Genomic DNA, 22,292 nt, shown 5'->3' with positions numbered 1-22,292 from the left:
AAGTGTCACAAAAAATTTGTCGTAGCGGAAATTGTTGAGAATTGTCTACCTCCTCGCTCTTTAGGTTGCGTGCTGAAATATATCGCCAAACTAGGCGTGTCTTCGACAGAGGGCCATAAGGTCTATTTATACAATTTATGCGAATAATAAATTTTTAGTATTAAATTTACTAATATTAACATGTTATTATTGAAATGGAGTTCAAGTTAGCAAGTTACAAACTCTATGAAATGTTACTCCATGTTATCTCAAAAAGACCGATTGTTGGTTGTTTCGAGGCCAAAATGAATTTGAGGCCATCTACAGATAAAACGTTGGTAGGATTATAAATACTAGTATTGATAAAGCCGTAATATTAGTTGTTTAGGCTTTAATTAGATTATTTTGTAAAGTTAAATTTCCCTTCTCCTACAAATTGATAGTATTTGTTATACTGTTTAGGCACTTCAGAGAATTCATTCTCCCTCATCTCTTTCCTCATAGCAAGATTCCTTCTCCCGCATCTCTTTCCTCATATCTAAAATTAGTTGCACGTATGAATGTGTGTATCCATTCATCATATCATCATCGTCATATATATATATATATATATATATATATATATATATATATTATATATATATATATATATATATAATATATATATATATATATATATATGATTACTGCAATCCATCATCTAATATTTTAGGAAATAAATCAACTAGATTAATCGTTATGTTAAGAAGTTCAATATTGAATGAATCACTACCCACGAACGTGTAGCTTATAAAAAACGGAAAATAATTATCAAAATTTGTTGTGTTGATTCTATATCATTCATACAAAAACATCAATCAAGTATATAATTTTAATTAATATCGAAATGATCAATGAAAATTTTCCTAGTCCATTGCTTCCAAAAATTATTCCCTAATTTCACCAATTAATTGTGCAATTTTGCAGTATAATTATGCTCACCATCACCCCCATTCTTTCATGTTTTCGCCTTTACATTCTTATGAGATTTTTTATTCTCTAACCTAGAAGATGCTCGCTAGTAATAAAAATAAAATGAAATCCACCTAATGTACAATGATGAGAAGATACCCGCAGTTTGTGGGATACAATGAGTTGCTGTTGGAAAATATGTGGAACAAACTTCATGTGTTTTTGTAAAACTTTATTTGAGGGCAGTAAACTTCACGCATAAAATGCATCAAAACGCCAACGTTATTGAACAAGTTACTAATTTGCGCCAAATTCAAGTGAAATTGCTGATAGAAAATAAAATGCAAGATCAACGCAAGATCCTAAACCCCTAAGTCGGCTAATCAAAAACCCTAAAATCATAACCTCATTTTCTCACTCCTTATTCTTTTTCTCTCCATTTTATTTCTCCTAAACCCTAACCTCACTCAAGTTTATTTCCCCCAAACCCTAACCTCATTTTCTCTCTCCAATTTATTTCCCTGCTTTTACCCAGAGGCGGATATAGGATTTTAAATTTGGTGGTGCCTTAAATTACAAGGATATCATAATACCATATGTTATCGCTCCTTCAGATATAGAAAAAGAGCTCTATCTACCAAATGCATAATAACTCAGATACTTAATCATATATTTCTTTCGGAAAAAAAAATCATATATGTAGTTGTAAGATTGTCTCTTTTTATTTAATACTACTATATGCAACACTTGGACTTTTACTTTCCAAATCCAATCTTAGCCCAAAAGGACTACCAGAATAATCTCATTTAGCGACAACCTTAACCATACTATTAGTAACTTACAATATTTTATAAAAAGGTTATTCTACACTTTTAGTTATACTATGAAACAAATCCAACATCTTAGTTAATATATAGCATATGTTTTTCTATATTCTCAATCAAAATATTATGTTAAACATAATAGTTATATAAATATTATACAAAATCAAATCATTCCAATTATTTGAAAAAGTAGTGAGTCATTATGAGATATATGTACAATATAAGAAACATATAATTATAATCTTAGAAACTTAAAGCTGGACATAAGATAAAAGAAAAGTTTGCAATTATATAAGTAATAAAGAAAAGAAATGGAAATGAAAAGAGGAAGAGTAAAAACAAAAGTAAAATAAAAGAAAAGTTTGCAATTATATAAGTTATGAAGAAAAGAAATGGAAATGAAAAGGAAAAGAGGAAGAGTAAAAAACAAAGGTATAAAGAAGTCAGCTAGAAAAATGGAAATAAAAGAGGAAGGAAAAAAAGTATAAAGAAGTCAACTAGAAAATCTGATAACGAGACAAAAAACATTCACATTGTGAAAATCAGTTGCGGCAAAGAAGATTCGAACTCCGGACTTATCAGCAAGCGATCAAAGCGGAAGAAAGAATCGTTGGGGTAAAGCACTGTAGATAAAATTATCTACGCGCGATATTGGTTTTACCGCCTAATTAAATATGCTTGACTTACGAAAAAGAAAAAAAAACTTTGGGGGGTCCTGCGCCACTAAAGACACCAAGTAGATCTGCCCCTGCCTTCGCCGACGATCTTCCCGAAGTCGTCAGGTTTGCCTTTTAACTTTTCTTTTTCTTTTATTCTTGTTTTGTGCCTAGCTCTGGCCATCCCCGTTATATAAAGTTAAAGTGCTAAGTAAAAGGTTGAAATTCCTGAAGGTTTTTTTGGGACATTCTATGTTGTGGGTAATGCTATATTTTGGTGAAATTATTTCTCCCTCATCTCTTTCCTCATAGCAGGATTCACTCTCCCTAATCTCTTTCCTCATATCTAAAATTAGGTGCACGTATGAATATGTGTATCCTTTCATCATATCGTATATCTGATAATTGCAATCTATCATCTAACATTTTAGCCAACAAATCAACTAGATGAACCGTTATGTTAAAATATCGATATTGAATGAATCATTTCCCACAAACGTGTAGCTTATAAAGGACTGAAAATAAATCAGACAATCTTTTATGTTAATTCTATATCATTCAATCAAGAACATCAATCAAACATATAAATTTATTAATATAGAAATCAACGATAATTTTCATAGCCGACAACTCCCAATAATTATCCCCTAACTTCAGCAATTACTTGTGCAATTTTGTAGTATAAATATGCTCCCCATCACCCCTATTATTTCGCGTTTTCGTCTTTAAATTCTTATGATTGGTTCTCTAACCTAGAAGATGCTCGTTAATTATCAAAATCTAATGAAATCCACGTAATGTATAGTGATGAGAAGATAGCCGCAGTTAATGGGATATAATGAGTTTCCGCCGCAAAATATGTGGAACAAACTTCATGTTTTTTAAAATAAAATATTTGAGGGCAGCAAATTTCACGCATAAAATGCATCAAAACATTGTCGTTATTGAACAAGTTATAAATTTGCGCCAAAACCTAGTATAAATGCTGATAGAAAATCAAACCGAAGATCAATGCAAGATCCTAAACCTCTAAGTCGGTTAATTGAAACCCCCAAACCCTAACCTCATTTTCTCTCTCCTTATTCTTTCTCTCTAGTTTACTTCCACCAAAATCTTAACCTCATTTTCTCTCTCCTTATTCTTTCTTTCTCCGCTTTGTTTCCCCCAAAACCTTAACCTCATTTTCTCTCTCCTTATTCTTTCTCTCTCCAATTTATTTCCCCCAAAACCTTAACCTCTTTTTCTCTTTCATCTCCCTGCCTTCGCCGACGATCTTCCCAAAGTTGTAAGGTTTGCCATTTTTCTTTTCTTTTCTTTTTATTATTTTTTTGTGCCTAGCCTTATAAAGTTTAAGTGTTAAGTAAAAGGTTAAAATTCCTGAAGGTTCTTTTGGGACATTCTATGTTGTGGGTAATGCTACATTTTGGTGAAATTATTTTCATGGTTTGATTTTTTTATCTATATTGATGGGGGAGATAGATAACGATATAAAGTATTTTAGTTGGCAAAAAAACGTTTTCATGATGTTGTTATTTTATTTGTCATTCGAAATCAAATGCTAATTTCTTCTTGTAAGTGTCATAGAAAAATTATCGTAAAGAAAATCTCTAAGAATTTTCCACCTCCTCACTATTTAGGTTGCGTGGTGAAAAATATCGTTAAACATGGTGTGTCTTCAACAGAGGGCCATAAGCTAGATTTATACAATTTATGCGAATAATAAATTTTTAGTATTGAATTTACTAATATGAACATGTTATAATTGAAATATGTGTTTAAGTTAGCAAGTTACAAAGTGTTACGACCTCAAGAGAAAGTTGAATATCTCTGTAAAATGTTACTCCATGTAATCTCAAAAAGACCGGTTGTTGGTTGTTTCAACGACAAAATAAATTTTAGACCATCTACGAATAGAAATTTATATGTGCGAAGGAAGACCCAAGGGTTCAGTACAACAACGACACGCCATGTAAACCATTGGGGTAGCGGTAGATGAAAACGCGTACACATTATGGGAGTACCTCAAATCATTATTACCGCAAATTTATTCCTTTAACAAAGACGGCGTTGGGAGGATTATAATTATTGGTATTGATAAAGCCGTAATATTAGTTGTTTAGGCTTTAACTAGACTATTTTGTAAAGTTAAATTCCCTCCTCTTAGAAATTAGTAGTGTTTGTTATATTATTTAGGAACTTCAGATGATTCCTTCTCCCTTATCTCTTTCCTCATAGCAGGATTCTTTCTCCCTCATATCTAAATTAGGTGCACGTATGAATATATGTATCCTTTCATCATATCATATATCTGATAATTGCAATCTATCGTCTAACATTTTAGCGAACAAATCAATTAGATGAACCGTAATGTTAAGAATTTCGATATTGAATGAATCCCTTCCCATAAACGTGTAGCTTATAAAGGACCGAAAATAATTCACACAATCTGTTATGTTAATTCTATATCATTCAATCAATAACATCAATCAAACATATAAGTTCTATTAATAGAAATCAACGAAAATTTTCATAGTCGACAACTCTCAATAATTATCCCCTAACTTCAGCAATTACTTGTGCAGTTTTGTAGTATAAATATGCTCGCCATCACCCCTATTATTTCACATTTTCGTCTATAAATTCTTATGATTGGTTCTCTAACCTAGAAGATGCTCGCTAATGATCAAAATCTAATGAAATCCACGTAATGTATAGTGATGAGAAGATAGCCGCAGTTCGTGCGATACAATGAGTTGTCGCCGCAAAATATGTGGAACAAACTTCATGTTTTTTAAAATAAAATATTTGAGGGCAGCAAATTTCACGCACAAAATGCATCAAAACATTGTCCTTATTGAACAAGTTACAAATTTGCACCAAAACCTAGTATAAATGCTGATAGAAAATAAAACCCAAGATCAATGCAAGATCCTAAACCTCTAAGTCGGTTAATTGAAAACCCCAAACCCTAACCTCATTTTCTCTCTCCTTATTCTTTCTCTCTACTTTATTTCCACCAAAATCTTAATCTCATTTTCTATCTCCTTATTCTTTCTCTCTCCGCTTTGTTTCTCCCAAAACCCTAACCTCATTTTCTCTCTCCTTATTCTTTCTCTCTCCAATTTATTTTGTAACACCCCCAAATTTCTCTCTTTTGGAAAACTTATTTTAATATAAAACTCCTTGAGAAACTTGAGAGTATTACCGCCACGTGATAACGTTAAAGGCTTTAATACTAACTGCTAACTGAACTTTAAACTAATGCAGCGGAAATAACTTAAATAACTTCTCTTTATTAATATAAACTTTATTGTACAACTATACAACAATGGAAATAAATAAAATAAAATAACAACTCCTTGACTAACTATGATTCCTCACTAGCTCCCCAATATGAAGTATGCATCAATCAACCTGTAAAATCTGCTCACCAAAAGGGTCATCACAGGGACAAAGCCATAAAACAAAACAAAACGCGTGTCAGTAAAAATACTGAGTACATGTATATGCGGAGTATTAAACACTTTATTTAATTAAACTTTTGAAATATTTAATTTCAAAAAACCTTTCTTGGATACTTGATAATACTTATATAATATAAAGTATATAACCTTGATAAAAATCCTTTTTCCTTGCCTAGGTACCTTGCCTAAAGTGTGCACACCCCCAAGTTTAGTATTCCTTACTGAGTCTATTACGAGGGGAACTACCTTGTCCACATGACTTATACAAAAAGTACATGGGTAAATAATATAATAGCTACCGTTCTTGCTAATAAATAACAAGCCGTGGCCTCTTTATAAATTGTGATCATAAAGATCATATAACTACTAAAAATCCTTCGGAAATAATCCTCCTTTAAAAAGAATAATAATTCTTATATAAGACTTTAGCCATATAAAGGCATAAATAATTTGTTCGTAGAATAACTTTGAAAACTCTTAAAAATAATCATAAAACCATAATAGTTTTGGTCTTGCTAATCACGTTGCTCTTCAGTATTCATGCTAGTGTATGATATGAAAACTTTAAACAATTTTCATACTAGTAGATGATATGGAATTTCAAACAAAGAATGTGATAATGATTGTTAAAATAATCCTGCGGCTACCTACGCCGACTTCAAACATATTATAAAACATAATATTCGACTAGTTCAACTAAAAAAAAATCATGTTGTTCATATTAAACTCAAACAACATGCACTCCAATCTAATATATTTTTCCTAAAAACATGATACTACACTTGTAAAACAATTATTAAAAATCTACAAATACACGCACCTTGAATAATAATAACTACTAGGGAGAAGAGAAAATGTAGGCTAAGAGGGAGAGAGGGTTTAAACTTGAGAAAAGAGATTTATTTCTCAAATTTGGTGTGAAGAATATGATGGGTGGAGACCCCTATTTATACTAGTTGGGTAATTAGGATAAGAATAGGAATAGGAACTAAAAGATAGATTTTTGAGAAAAGATAATTATTTTAGCTAGGATACATTATCTTTTTATGATAATATAGCTTGAATAGAGGAATATTCCATAAGATAAATAGTCTAGATCCTTAATTAACCAAAAGATAAAAAGAAACAAAGTTACTAAATCTTGAAGCAAATTAAACTCACTGGCGTGAGTTCCTTCACGTAAAGATTTTTTTTTTTTTTTTTTCTTCTAAATATCTTTCTCCTTTTTTTTTTGTAAATCTTTTCTTTTCTAAACCTTTTTAGATTTTCTTTAAAATATTTGTAATTTTATTTTGAACCAACTACATGTAAAACTTAGGAAAGTTAGGTCCAAATTCATTTGGGCTAAAATTTGTTTTAAATACCCAAAACCTTTCTTATAAAAGCCTTTTTAATAAATAATAAGCCTTTTTAGTAAATAAAACCTTTTTAAAAACTAAAACTTTTTATAAAAATATAAATATTAACTTACTAAAAAAAATACGGAGTATTACATATTTCCCCCAAAACCTTAACCTCATTTTCTCTTTCATCTCCCTGCCTTCGCCGACTATATTCCCAAAGTTGTAAGGTTTGCCATTTTTCTTTTCTTTTCTTTTTATTCTTGTTTTGTGTCTAACCCTAGCCATCCCCGTGATTTAAAGTTTAAGTGTTAAGTAAAAAGTTGAATTTCTTGAAGGTTCTTTTGGGTTATTCTATGTTGTGGTAATGCTTCATTTTGGTGAAATTATTTTCATGGTTTGATTTTTCTTATTGTATACTTGTGGGGGAGATAAAGAATGATATCGCGTATTTCAGTTGGGGAAAAAAATAACGCTATTGTTATTCCATTTGTCATTTGGTATCAAACACTAATTTTTTCTTGTAAGTGTTTGTTAAGTGTAATATTATATATCAAAAAATAGTATTAACTTTTTTAACTTTTTTTTTTCATAGTTTGATGTGAACATGTTGGAACTACTTGCATCCTTGAATTTTGCACGAAAATGAAATGGGTGCAAGAACAAGGATGGTCTGAAAAGAGTCACAGAAAATTGGACGTAGAGGAAATCGTTAAGAATTGTCCACCTCCTTGCTCTTTAGGTTGCGTGGTGAAATATATTGCCAAGCATGGCGTGTCTTCGACAAAGGGACATAAGGTAGATTTACACAATTTGTGCGAATAATAATTTTTTAATATTAAGTTTACTAATATTAACATGTTATTATTGAAATAGGTGTTCAAGTTAGCAAATTACAAACTGTTACGACCTCAGGAGAAAGTTGAAGATCTCTATAAAATGTTACTCCATGTTATCTCAAAAGGACTGGTTGTTGGCTGTTTCGAGCCAAAACAGATTTTGGGCCATCTATGGAGAAAATCTATATGTGCGAAAGAGGACCCAAGGGTTTAGTACAACAACGACAAGACGTAACAATCGTTGGAGTAGGGGTAGATGAAAACAGGTACGCATTTCGCAAGTAACTCGAATCATTATTACCGCAAATCTATTCTTTTAATAAAGACTCGTTGGTAGGATTATAATTTCATGTAATCCCCTATAATTTTAATGGATTTTATAAATATATTTTAGTATTTATATATTTATATATTTATATTTAAACACAAGTTAGTTTTTAAATGATTTGACTATTTAAAAAGGTTGACTATTTTAAAAGTCAAATGAAATTATTTTGATAATTTAATAAAGTTGAAAATATTTTAAGTAAGCATGTCTTGATAAAAGTTTTAAATACAAATTTAGATTAGAAAAGAAGTCTAATGGAATTGGGGAACCTGAAAATCCTAAAAGGATAAAGGAAAAAAGAGTCATATTGATGATTAAAGTCCAAATCATTTATCTTGTTCATCATCAATTTTCATTAAACCTTATCTCTTTTTCCTAAGCCCAAAAAGGAAGCCTTTAAAAATATCCTAATACCCAATTATTTTACCCCACACAAGATTATTTTTCTCTCTCTTCTTTCACACGCCATTCACTTTTTCTCTCTCTCTCTCTCTCTCTTCTTTCACACGCCATTCACTTTCTCTCTCTCTCTCTCGGTTTTCTTTCTAGTCTTCGCACGTCCTTCGTTTTCCTCTCAAACACTTTTCTTCTCACAAAAAGTTTGAAACCACCAAGCAACCACCACAGGTGCTGCTTCCGTGGCTGTTCTTCTCGGTGCTTCCTTGTGCTCCTCTTTGTTGGTTGTTTCTTTTGTTCTTCCTCAAGATTCCATTAAAGACTATATTTTTATATATGCTTGCTTTTATTATTAATCATGATTATTGGATTTAATTTACTGTTTTAATAAATAATCTTGATTCATATATATATATATATATATATATATATATATATATATATATATATATATATATATATATATATATATATATATATATATATATATATATATATATATATATATATATATATATATATATATATATTATATTATGAGAATAAAAATTCACATTTGTTTATTGTGATTCGATTGAAGTTTTAATCATTAAAGCATGAATTTTTAGGGTTTTAATTACTAGAAAACCATAGTAGCATGTTAGATACTATGAGATTGATTAAGATTATGATTTTAAAAATGTTTATACATGTTTAAAGAAGGTTTTATCTTTTATGATTTTAAAAGTTGCTGGAATTTCAGAAAAGGTTTTATTAATGGAGATTTAAGAGTTTTTATTACTAGTATGGTGTACCTATACTAGGAATTAAAAGTAATTGAAGTTTTGGTATTAAAATCAAATTTTGAGTATATTTCAAAGGGATTTTAAATATTTTAGAGTTGCTGTAATTTTTATTTAAGGGTATTAATTTTGGTTATATTGATTTCTAGGCGGAGAATATTTCGTAGGGGACTTTTAAGGAGTTAAAAGTGGGCTGCAGACTAGTTTACACAAGGTACGTACATACCTATGTGCTATGTGATTAATATCATGATTTAAGGAGAAAGAAATTTTAGTATCATGTATAGGAACTTATTATGTTCATATATATATATGATTTCTAGTATTTGATTGTTACATGTTTTATGCCTGTGTGCAAGCATGTGATTTGAGATTTATTATGAGTACTAGATTGTATGTTTGTATGAATATTTGATACAAGCATGAAAAGAAGTTTTATTTATTAATTCGCATGAGGAATTAATATATGTTATAGAGATCGAATCATGTTATTCATGTATTCCCTGACAAGTTTTATTTTCACTATCTTATGAGGACTGTGGGCCTTATTTGGTAAGTTGATAAGTTATGCCTTTTTAAAGGTAAGATTATTGTTGGCTAGGTTCAACAAATAAGAAAGTTCAGATTAAAAAGAAAAGTAAGTCTTGGATTGTAAGTTGTGATCAATTATTAAATTCTAAGATAAAAGAAGTTCAGTTGTTACTGTCTGATTATTATTTCTATGTTGCTTGTATGTGAGTCATAACAAGTGATAATTGGAAATTAACGTAAAGTGTAACGAGAATTGCACTAGAGTTGGACATTAAGGGTTGGAGTACATGGTGAGCGTGCCATGGGCTCTTCAAGGAATGTATTGATCACCATCCCTATTTTAGTTGAAAAGTTCCTCGATATTGCAGGCCATTCTGGAATACGGAGTCATGACCGTATTTCATCTTCTTAGTGAAGGCATTAGTAGATAAGTCAACTCGTTCCAATAACTATTCCATTAAAGTAATAAAAAGATGTTTAGAGTTTAATTAAGAGTTGTCTGCAGAATGTTATATGGTTATACTATGATTTATCCCTGCACGTTATTATTTAGTATCATGTTAGGAATGCTTATGTTCTAGTATGTAGTACTCAACTTTGCTGATTACGTGCTTTGTTGTGTGTGTGATCATGATGATCCTTTATGGGGAGCAGATTCAGTATAGCATTGACATTACAGGTTCGTAGATGTGCATCATTGGGAGTCTGGAATGGAGAGAATGTGTAACTAGTATAGTTTACTTTCTGCATTATTAGGAACATATTTTATTTAAGTTTGTTTGAGTTGAATAAATTAGATTGTTTAATTTCTAAACACTTGTTTATTTATTTATTGAGTTTTAATAAAGTTTAAAGTTTAGTTAATTCTTTTTCGCTGCAAAATTCTGAATAAGCCGATACGTTATCACACGGGCGATAATGCTTTGGTAATTTTCTAAGTTTGATATTATAAAGGTATTTCTAAAAAGAGAGAATTATCGGGGTGTTACATTTCAGGTATTGATAAAACCGCAATATTAGTTGTTTAGGCTTTAATTAGACTATTTTATAAAGTTAAATTTCCCTTCTCTTACAAATTAGTAATTTTTGTTAAACAGTTTAGGAACTTCTGAGGATTCTTTGTCCCTCGTGTCTTTTATCATAGCAGGATCCTTAGTGAGCATCCATACTACATAAATCTTAGAAACATTTTTAGATTCTAATCTTTCCTGGGTGTACCAAATTTTTTTTAGAGCAGCAAACTTCAAGCATAAAATGCATCAAAATGTCGACGTTATTAAACATGTTGCAAATTTGCGCCAAAACCAAGTATAAATGCTGATAGAAAATAAAACGCAAGATCAACGTAAGATCCCAAACCCCTAAGTCTTTTAATTGAAAACTCTAAAACCATAACCTCATTTTCTCTCTCCTTATTCTTTCTCTCTCTAGTTTATTTCCCCAAAAACCCTAATCTCATTTTCTCCAGTTTATTTCCCCCAAAACCCTAATCTCATTTTCTCCAGTTTATTTCCCCCAAAACCCTAATCTCATTTTCTCTTTCCTCTCCCTGCCTTCGCATAGGGGAGGATACAGGATTTTAAATTTGGTGGAGTCTTAAATTACAAGGATATTCATAATACCATATGTTATTGCTTCTTCAAATATAGAAAAAGAGCTCTATCTACCCAGCACATAATCACTCAAATACTTAATCATATATTTATTTTGCAAAAATTACCTATTTGTAGTTGTAACATTATCTCTCTTTTTTTTTTATCTAATACTACTATATGCAACACTTTGACTTTATAGCCCAAATCCAGCCTTAACCCAAAAGGGCTACCAAAATAATCTCATTTAGCGACAACCTTAACCTTACTATTTGTAACTTACAATATTTTATAAGAGGTTATTTTAAACTTTTACTTATACTATTAAAAAAACCCAACATCTTAGTTAATATCATATGTTTTTCTATATTCTCAATCAAAATATTATGTTAAACATAATAGTTATATAAATATTATACAAAATCACATCATTCAAATTATTAAAAAAGTAGTGAGTCATTATGAGACATATGTACTATATAAGAAACATGATTATAGTCTAATAAACTCAAGAGTTGGACATAAAATAAAAGAAAAGTTTGCAATTATATAAGTAATGAAGAAAAGAGATAGAAATGAAAAGAGGAAGAGTAAAAACAAAAGTATAATAAAAGAAAATATTGCAATTATATAAGTTATGAAGAAAAGAAAAGGAAAAGAGGAAGATAAAACAAAAGTATAAAGAAGTCGGCTAGAAAAATGGAAATAAAAGAGGAAGGGAAAAAATTATAAAGAAGTCAACTAGAAAATCTAGTAACGAGGGAAAAAACATTCACATTCTGAAATTCAGTTGCAGCAAAGAAGATTCGAACTCCGGATTTATCAGCAAGCGATCAAAGCGGAATAAATAACTGTTGGGCCAAAGCGTTGTAGTTGAAATTGCGATATTGGTTTTACCACCTACTTAAATATTCTTGACTTACGAAAAAGAAAAAAAAATTGGGGGTCATGTGCCACCCAGGACCCCAAGTTGATTTGCCCCTGCATTCACCGGGCGATCTTCTCGAAGTCGTGAGGTTTGCCTTTTATCTTTTATTTATCTTTTATTCTTGTTTTGTGCCTAGCCCTAGCCATCCACGTTATATAAAATTTAAATGTAAGTAAAAGGTTAAATTCGGGAAGGTTTTTTGGGGTTATTCTATATTGTGGGTAATGCTACATTTTGGTGAAATTATTTTCATAGTTTGATTTTTTTTATCGTATACTGTTGGGGGAGATGGATAATGATATAGCGTATTTCAGTTGGCAAAAAAATGTTTTTACGATGTTATTCCATTTGTCATTAGAAATCAAATGCTTATTTCTTCTTGTAATTGTCACAGAAAAATTGTCGTAAAGGTAATCGTTCAAAATTGTCCACCTCCTCGCTCTTTAGTTGCATGGTGAAATATATCGCCAAACATGGAGTGTCTTCGACAAGAAGCCATAAGATAGATTTCTACAATTTGTGCGAATAATAAATTTTTTGTATTAAATTTACTAATATTAAAATGTTATTATTGAAATAGGTGTTTAAGTTAGCAAGCAAGTTACAAATTGTTAGGACCTCAAGAAAAATGTAAATAACTCTATGAAATGTTACTCCATGTTATCTCAAAAAGATCGATTGTTGGTTGTTTCGAGGTCAAAATGGATTTTAGGTCATCTACGAATAAAATCAATATGTGCGAAGGAGGACCCACAAGTTCAGTACAACACCGACACGCCGTATCAACCGTTGGGGTAGGGGTAGATTAAAACAGTTACGCATTTTAGGAGTTCCTCGAATCATTATTACCGCAAATTTATTCTTTTAACGAAGACGGCTTTGGTAGGATTATTATTACTAGTATTGATAAAGCCGTAATATTAGTTGTTTAGGCTTTAATTAGAGTATTTTGTAAGTTAAAATTTCACTTCTGCTACAAATTAATAGTATTTGTTATACTGTTTAGGCACTATAGAGGATTCTTTCTCCCTCATCTCTTTCTTCATAGCAGGATTCATTCTCCTTCTTCTCTTTCCCCGTATCTAAAATTAGGTGCACGTATGAATTTGTGTATCCAATCATGATATCATCATATCATATATATCTAATTACTGCAATCCATCATCTAACATTTTAGGCAATAAATTAATTAGATAATTGTTATGTTAAGAATTTCAATATTGAATGAATCACTTCCCACAAACGTTTAGCTTATAAAGGAAAAATAATAATTCACAGAATCTGTTATGTTAATTATATATCATTCAATCAATAACATCAATCAAGCATATAATTTATATCAATATCAAAATCAATGAAGATAACTTCCAATAAATATCCCCTTATTTCAGCAATTACTTGTGCAGTTTTGCAGTAAAATTATGCTCACCATCACCCTTATTCTTTCGCGTTTTCGCCTTAAATTCTTTTGAGCTTTTTATTCCCTAACCTAGAAGATGTTCACTAATAATTAAAATCTAATGAAATCCACGTAATGTACAGTGATGAGAAGATAGCCGCAGTTCGTGGGATGCAATGAGTTGCTGCCGCAAAATATGTGGAACAAACTTCATGTCTTAAGAACCTATTCACTAAGTCGGTTAATTGAAAACCCTAAAACCATAACCTCATTTTCTCTCTCCTTATTCTCTCTCTCCAGTTTATTTCCCCCCAAATCCAAACCTCATTTTCTCTCCCTAGTTTATTTACCGCAAAACCCTAACCTCATTTTCTCTTTCCGGCCTCTCCCTACCTTCGTCGGTGATCTTCTTGAAGTCGTAAGGTTTGCTTTTTTCTTTCCTTTTTCTTTTTCTTTTATTCTTGTTTTGTGCCTAGCCATAGTCGTCTCCGTTATTTAAAGTTTAAATGTTAAATAAAAGGTTGAAGTTCTTGAAGGTTTTTTTTTGGGTTATTGTATGTTGTGCGCAATGCTCCATTTTGGTTTAATTATTTTTATGGTTTGATTTTTTTATCGTATAGTGATCTGGGAGATAGAGAATGATATTACGTATTACGTATTTCATTTGGTCAAAAAAACTTTTCATGATAATGTAATTCCATTTGTCATTCGGAATCAAATGCTAATTTCTTCTTATAAGTGTGTTTTAATATGTAATATTATTATAAAATATCATAATCAAAAACTATTATTAACCTCTTTTTACTTTTTTTTTTTCATAGCTAGATCTGCACGTGTTGGAATTGTTTGCACCTTTGAATGTTATAGGAAAATGAAACGGGTGCAAGAAGAAGGATGGTCTGAAAAGAGTCACAGAAAAATTAACGTAAAGGAAATCGTTAAGAATTGTCCACCTCCTCTACTCTCTTTAGGTTGCGTGGTGAAATATATCGTCGAACTTGGCGTGTCTTCGACTAAGGGCCACAAGGTGGATTCATACAATTTGTGTGAATAATATATTTGTAGTATTAAATTTATTAATATTAACATGTTATTATTGAAATAGGTGTTCAATTTAGCTAGCTACAAACTGTTACGACAATACAACATAATTGACTTTAGGTAACACGTTTAGGTAACACTTTTTAAGTTATAGATTTTCTTAATATATAAACTATAATTTTTAACACTTTGACCATTTGCAACATTTAAGGTAACACTTTCACAAAATGTAACATTTTATAGTAATGCTTCTAAAATTGTAATACTATGAACTTTACAATAGGTAACACTTGTAAAATAGTAACACTAGGATTTTTAACACTTTTTAATGGTAGCACGTCAAAGTAATAATTTTTTAATAGACAGCATTTCAAATTTGAGGGTAACACTTTTTTTTGTAGGAAACACTTAAAGTCTTTTAGGTAACCTTTTAGGGTGTTGCACGGAAATTCAATGTTACTAACACTAGCTAGTATACTTAATCAACACGATTGTGATGTTAAGTAAGCTTAGCTTATTATTATTATTAGACTTAAAATTGTTTTTTGCAGAATTAAACTTGAAATTGAGGATAATATGAATCTTAAGGTTTTCCTTAATCTAATTAAATTCGAGTTAATTCATAAGTGTTATCTTTATACTAAATTAACATGTTATTTTACTTACAAGAGGAAAAATAAACATAACATTTTATAATTTACTCTTTCTCTTTTCTCCATATTTCAATATTTATTTTTTCTTATATAAAATATTATTTTAGCAAACGAGCAATCTAAACTGCAGTATTTTTTTTTTATTAGTAGAGCCATTAAGGTAGTACAAAGAAGGGGAGAGGGGGATTCAAATATGTGATCATCGTTCACATCACTTCGATCTTAATCACTAGATCAAGACATTCTTGGTAACCAATACTGCGGTATAGATGCATTATCTCCTTAATTCCCCTCAAAAATGGAAATATTGATAAAAAGATTGAAAAATATAGCACTATATTTTTTTTACTACTTCAACACATTACGCACGAACAACCCTCGAGCATGGCACGTTCTCCCCGTCTCTCTCCACAATCATGACATCTAGGGTTTGCAAAAATTCAATTATTGCTTAGTTATCGAAAAGAGCAACGAATGATCATCCAGAAAAAGGAAGGATGATTGAGGTAGTGTTGAACGACATATTGGAGAAGAAACTTTGCGTCAAGTGCAACATAGAGACACCAACCAAATAAGGAGAAGAAGACGAATCAGATTTCCTTACGTGTTGCTTGGGGAACTAATTCTCTCTCCTCTCTCGCTCTTCTTTTTGCAGTGCCCCAGTTTCTGATTTGGAAGGTATTACTTCATTTTTTTTTGTCAAATTAGTAGAATTTTGCTTCAATTTTCATTCAGATTTTTGAGCTTCTATTGTGGATTATATGCTTAGATTGCATAAAACATGTGAAGCTCTTGCACATAGGGGTGCTAAATTTTAATTAGTTTGGGAATTTTGTTATTGAATGCTAGTTTTTAGTTGATTTGGTCAGTTTCTCTTTGATTTTTTTAGTGTAGGTTTATGTTAATGTGTAAGTCTGATCTTGAGTGATTGGTGATTGTTTATCTGATTAATTGGTTGTTGGCTTTGTGAACTTTGATTGGTAGAATTACACGGCTAGAGATATTAATTTCTGTTGTAGAATTTTCTTTTGAAGAGTTCTTTTTTATGATGAGCAAACATAAGGTTTTGAACTCTATATGTTATTTAATTTGATAGCCAAACCTGTTACAAACGTTACTGCATGTTTTGTTTTTCTACCCCCACATCAAAACAACGGTATGAAAATCTCTTTTGGAAATAATTTAAGCATGTTCCTCCACCCATTGTAGCATGAACAACCACTGTTTTGTAATCTACTTCAGCTTCTTTTATTAAAGATTTGGCAAAGTTCCGTGTATACGAAAGTGTTGTCATTTGGACTTGAATTATTTTCATGATCTATGATCAAACTTAACAAACCCTGAGAAGATTGTGTGATTTACACATTAGAATTTAATTATCAAATGTAAGTTAGTTGGATGAGATGTACAGTTTCATTTACAATCTCGCCATGCATTTTATCAAATGCTTGCTTTGCTGGGGGATAACTCTTTCCTTTCTTTGTGACTACATGGATTAAAATTGGTCCTGGTGCGGGAAGTTCTCTCACTTTCTTTAAAATGGTGATCAGGATTTCCATGTTATGCCCGTCCACTGGTCCAATATAGTATAAACCAAGTTCCTCTTACATACTCGACGACTTTTGCTGCAACCATCTATGTTTTTCCTCCTATTTGCGTACTCGTCAACTTTTGCTGCAACCATGTGTGTTTTTCATCCTATTTGTTATTGGTTTGTGAATAATTGAAACTGAAGAGGAATAAGAGTGATGGTATTAATTTATTTGCCCTTCCTTCAATCAATATCTAATTTTACATGTTTTGGAGTTTCATAATTAGTTTAGTAGATCTAAATTGTTGATTTCTTGTATTACTCATGAATGCTAACTTCTAGTTTAGTAAATAAGAGTATGGAATTACATATCAAAACATGATTTGCATATGTTGTATGATAGACAGAAGAATGGACTTATCCCCTATGAGACATAGAGTGCATTCTATGTACAATAGACAGAAGAATGGACTTATCCTCTATGAGACATATAGTGCATTCTATGTAGCTCACAAAAAATCTGGACAACTAAACTTGGTACTGGCAATATACAGGTTCAACTTTGGAAGAGTTGAAGCACATTAGACAAGCTATTCATTTCCTAGTACCGTATTTTGTTAAAATTAATTAACCTATGTATTGAGGAAAAAGATATTTGGTTTAATCTGAGTAAGCATCATTTTGAACTATGTTGTCAATTTGTAATTCATAGCGTCTTTGATCTAAACCTTGTTCAATTAGGTTGATTGTTCTAGTAACTTCTTGAAGAAGTGAATTGGTACGTAGAATGAGGACAAACTTGGCTAAAGGAGAAGCTAGAGCTTAAGGCTCTCTAGTTATAATGTATTAATGGTAAGTATGTGATGAGTCATATTAATATAGGCATTTCATGATGCATTTAGGTTGCATTTTAGGATCATTTAGTTGCATTCTTAGTCCATAATTGCATATAGTTACTTAAGTTGAGAAGATATTACTCTTGTGTGTGTTTTCGGTATTTTTGATAGTTTTCAGATATTGAGAACATAATTGGAGTATTATTGGACAAGCTTAAGCATGAGAAGCATCTAGGAAGGAGCTAAGTCAAATGAGGAGTCCAAAGGGCATCTTCGAGTCGGATTGCAACTCAAACATAGCGGAAACATATTAAAAGAAGTATGGAAATTGAGTCATGTGCACTCTTTTGATCATAACTCATTATCCAGAGATCGTAATTTAGTGATTCCAGTGGGGTTGGAAACTAGACGTGAAGAGCTTTCCAACGGTATATTACACGCCCCGATACGACTTCTAATTTGCGAGATATGGTCTTTACAAGTTGACGCTGTTTCGCAGGTCGAAAACCCGCGGCCACGGGTTATTCCGGGTTTCCTAGTCGAATAAGGCTTTATCTTTTGACGAATTAGACTCTATTTTTCTTTTTTTTGAAAGAGAAATTTCATTAATTGAAGGCCAAACGACATCTACAATAGATATTAAAGAAAAACAAGATACAATTAAATAAGGTTAAATCAAATTCGTCTTCGAAGAAATTATAATGAACCAGATCGAGCAATACAGCGCAGCCCCCTTGTATTTGCTGAATCAAACAGCTATTGATGAGGAAGTCTATCATTCTGACATAGTTTGGGAAGAGCATTCTGGATCGAGTCATGTTAACCGCATCCGAGATTCCAATACCGTCATGTTGAGTCTTGAACTTCGACCAATAAGAACAATTTCTCATACCTAAAAACAAAACAACCACACTCACAACTCCCATAGGGGAGAAGGAGATCTCCACAACAGAGACTAAAAACCCCATAACAGGGGTTGAAGAAATCTCATAAAAAGATACTAATTTATTCAACAAAACAAGAAAATAAACTATAAACTGGAAATAAAAGGGAAAAGGGGGCTTACCATGGATGAAATCATCCGTGGCAGCCCCTAACTGAAGAAGAAGGACACGGGGAGGCTAGGGTTTTAGAGAGAAAAGGAGAGAGGGGAAGGCTAGGGTTTTTTTTTCTGTTAAACAAGTAGACTCTATTTTTCTAGTTGTTTTAGGAAATAGAAAGGTATAAAGACTCAAGGGAATATTATTATTTCCTATCTTATTTTCTATTTTGTTTTTTTCCATCATTAATTCATTAAAGATTAGAACTTTTTTTCTCTCAATTAGTGAAGAACCCTAGTTTTGCTTTTTCCCCCATTACATTGAATTTTCAATAGAAGCTTTGATTTTTGCAAGATTGGTTCTACAATTGGTATTATTTCTTTTCTCTTCTTATTCCTATTCAATCCTTTATTATTAATTCATGTTTGCTTATTTAATTATGAATATGTCTTCCCCAATTATGATTGAGTAGTCTATTTCTAGGGTTTAGGGGGATCCATGATCAATTAGGAAGGGATGTTTATTAAAGTATTGATTTTTATTGATGCATGTTGATTCCTATTGAATGTTTTTATGACTTTTCAATCCAATTTGGCCATATTTGATTGTTATAGTGTTGCAATATTAGGTTATGCGCCGAGAGGTATAAACTTGATATTAATGCTAGTTTCAATAGGTAGAGTTGGTATTAATAAATTGCGAGAGCCTGTTAATACCGTTCTATGATTGATTTAGACTTGAGAGAGCGAATTAACCTATTTAATTGCATTATTAATTGTTGACTTTTGTGTTTTATCCCGAACTATTGATCATTGGTGAACCTATGCCCTAGACTTCTTATTATTGATAATTCTTGATATAGTTATAGTCTAGTTTAGTATAATTATTCACAAACACTCGTTTCTATACTCTAGATTTGACTGACAATTAGGAAAAGAACACTGTTTCTCTGTGGATTCGACCCTACTTCCCTGACTACTATTTGTTAGAGGACTTTAGGATTACTTTTGATAAGGTGATACGACTTTAGCCTGTCAGTATGTCGAAAAACAATGGTTAAGAATCTCAAAACATCTTGAATGTGAGCTAAAGGATGTATATATTAGATAATAGAAATATTAAAGCTTTTTTTTCAAACTTTAGGTATTACTTTTATCCATCATCGGAGACTTAGGATTTGTTATAAAGACTACATGCATGTCTATATAAGTGTCTACACTAGCGTCATGTAGCTTATTCTTAATGACTTTAATTTATGTTCTACTTAGAATGTAATTATTGGGTTTTTTTTAGTGTTAACTGATAGATTTAGCTTACTGAAGTTGCTTAAGATGAAAAACTTGTATTCAAGTTTAAAGTTATATATGAAGGTAATAACTAGACTAGTAGCTGAATTAAATCAATTTGGAGTCATTTGCTTACTGAAAGGAATTCACTAGTTAGCAGTCTACACGTAATTGATAGTTGTACTTGAGAATCTTCCTGTTGAGATATTGCTATCTTCTATACATAAGTTGCAACTTTTACCATCAAATTAGGTGCATTTTATTTTATATTAGAGAGATATTGGGATTAAAAATCATGGTCTTTCTAATATATTATACACAGGTGTATAGATAGGCGACTCGAAATTATATTACCTATTATATTTACAAACCATTTGGTCAGATAAGCCATCTCTTTGCAAGTACGTTTTGGAGAAATTATATATCTTTTAGTTTTGAGATTTTCTAATTAGTCTTATCTGTAATCTTGGAGTTAGGTTGATTATAGTATGTCATCTCTACGCATATGAGTCTCTTTTTCCACCCTAGATAGGAGTACTAATTAAAGACAAGGAGGAGCTAAGCATCAGACCTTTTTGTGAGTCAAGAGTTGCCTAATTATGGTCAGTCCTTATTAAATGTTGCCTCTTTGCTTGGAGAACGATAGTTGCTTAAGGCCTTGCTGGACCAGTGGACAGAGACCGACAAGTGTGGCAGTGGGAGCGCATGAATGAAATCATGAGTCTCCATGTTATATGAGGTTGTACGTGTGGTGTGCTAAATGAAGAAAAATAGTAACCACCTAACTTTTCTATTTTCTTTGTTGTTTGAATAATTTTTACAGGTGAAAGATATATTTCATGGAGACGAGAACTATCTTATTGGTTCTACTCAACCACAATCTTCTTCTTTAATTTGAACGTATGGGTCATAGCTGAGGTCTCAAAAATAAGCTCAAGTGATGTTCACATTGATGTCTGTAACTAAATATCAGTCTTCACAACAAAACTCCGGGTTGAAAGTCTTGACAAATTGGCATAAATGGACTAGGAAGGTGCATGCATATGTCGAGATGACAGAAGATGGAGACGAGGTATATGACTATTAGGTCTAATGTCAGATTATCATATGAATATGTTGCTTGTTGGAAAGTTCTGATTTTATATAGTACATAATTTTTTTCATTAGTTTATTTTTGGAAATATAGCACTAATAGGTGTATGAAACTAAATTATTATTATTATAATATAATGTATATCAATTTCATATAGTCTGATTGTATTTTTATTGTAATTTTAAATAAATATATATATCAAAGAAAAGTGTTACCTAATTACCTATAAGGTGCTACAAGATATGGTAAAAAGTGTTACCTAATAACGCATAAGATGCTACATGAGATGGCAAAAAGTGATACATAATGTTGAATAAAGTGTTACTATAGGCTAATTGTAACACTATAAGATGTTACTAATGATATAAAAAGTGTTACATAAGATATTGAGGGTAACACTTTAAAAGTGTAACAATCGACATTAAAAGTGTTACATAAGAAAATTTAAAGTAACACTTGTTTAAGTGTTACTACAAGCTTTTAAAAGTGTTACCTAATAGTATAGGTAACACGGAAAGATGTAACACCCAAATAAGTAGTGTTACCTATTATCTATAGTAACACTTTAAGCACATTAAATAATGTTTTTTGGGTGTTACTTAAGGTTAATTATGTATTAGTGCGACCTCAAGAGAAAGTCGAAGATCTCTATGAAATGATACTCCATGTTATCTCAAAAGGACCGGTTGTTCGCTGTTTCGAGGACAAAATGGATTTTAGGCCATTTACGAATAAATCAATATGTGCGAAAGAGGACCCAAGGGTTCTGTACAACAGCGACACGCCGTATCAATCGTTGGGGG

General features: G+C 31.3%; 1 long non-coding RNA gene across 1 annotated transcript; it reads left to right on the top strand.

Annotated features, from left to right (window-relative positions):
• The first annotated feature begins 15,853 nt into the window (after nucleotides 1-15,853).
• On the top strand, nucleotides 15,854-21,645 carry LOC125495192 (uncharacterized). The gene is made up of 2 exons (XR_007271882.1): nucleotides 15,854-16,381; nucleotides 21,220-21,645. It is a non-coding gene; the product is annotated as an uncharacterized LOC125495192 (long non-coding RNA).
• The last annotated feature ends 647 nt before the right edge of the window (nucleotides 21,646-22,292 follow it).

The sequence above is a fragment of the Beta vulgaris genome, chromosome 2 (genome assembly GCF_026745355.1).
Source record: "Beta vulgaris subsp. vulgaris cultivar EL10 chromosome 2, EL10.2, whole genome shotgun sequence".
Taxonomy (NCBI): Eukaryota; Viridiplantae; Streptophyta; class Magnoliopsida; order Caryophyllales; family Amaranthaceae; genus Beta; species Beta vulgaris.
The sequence above is the reverse complement of the archived record's forward strand: the minus strand, read 5'-3'. Positions and strand labels throughout refer to the sequence as shown.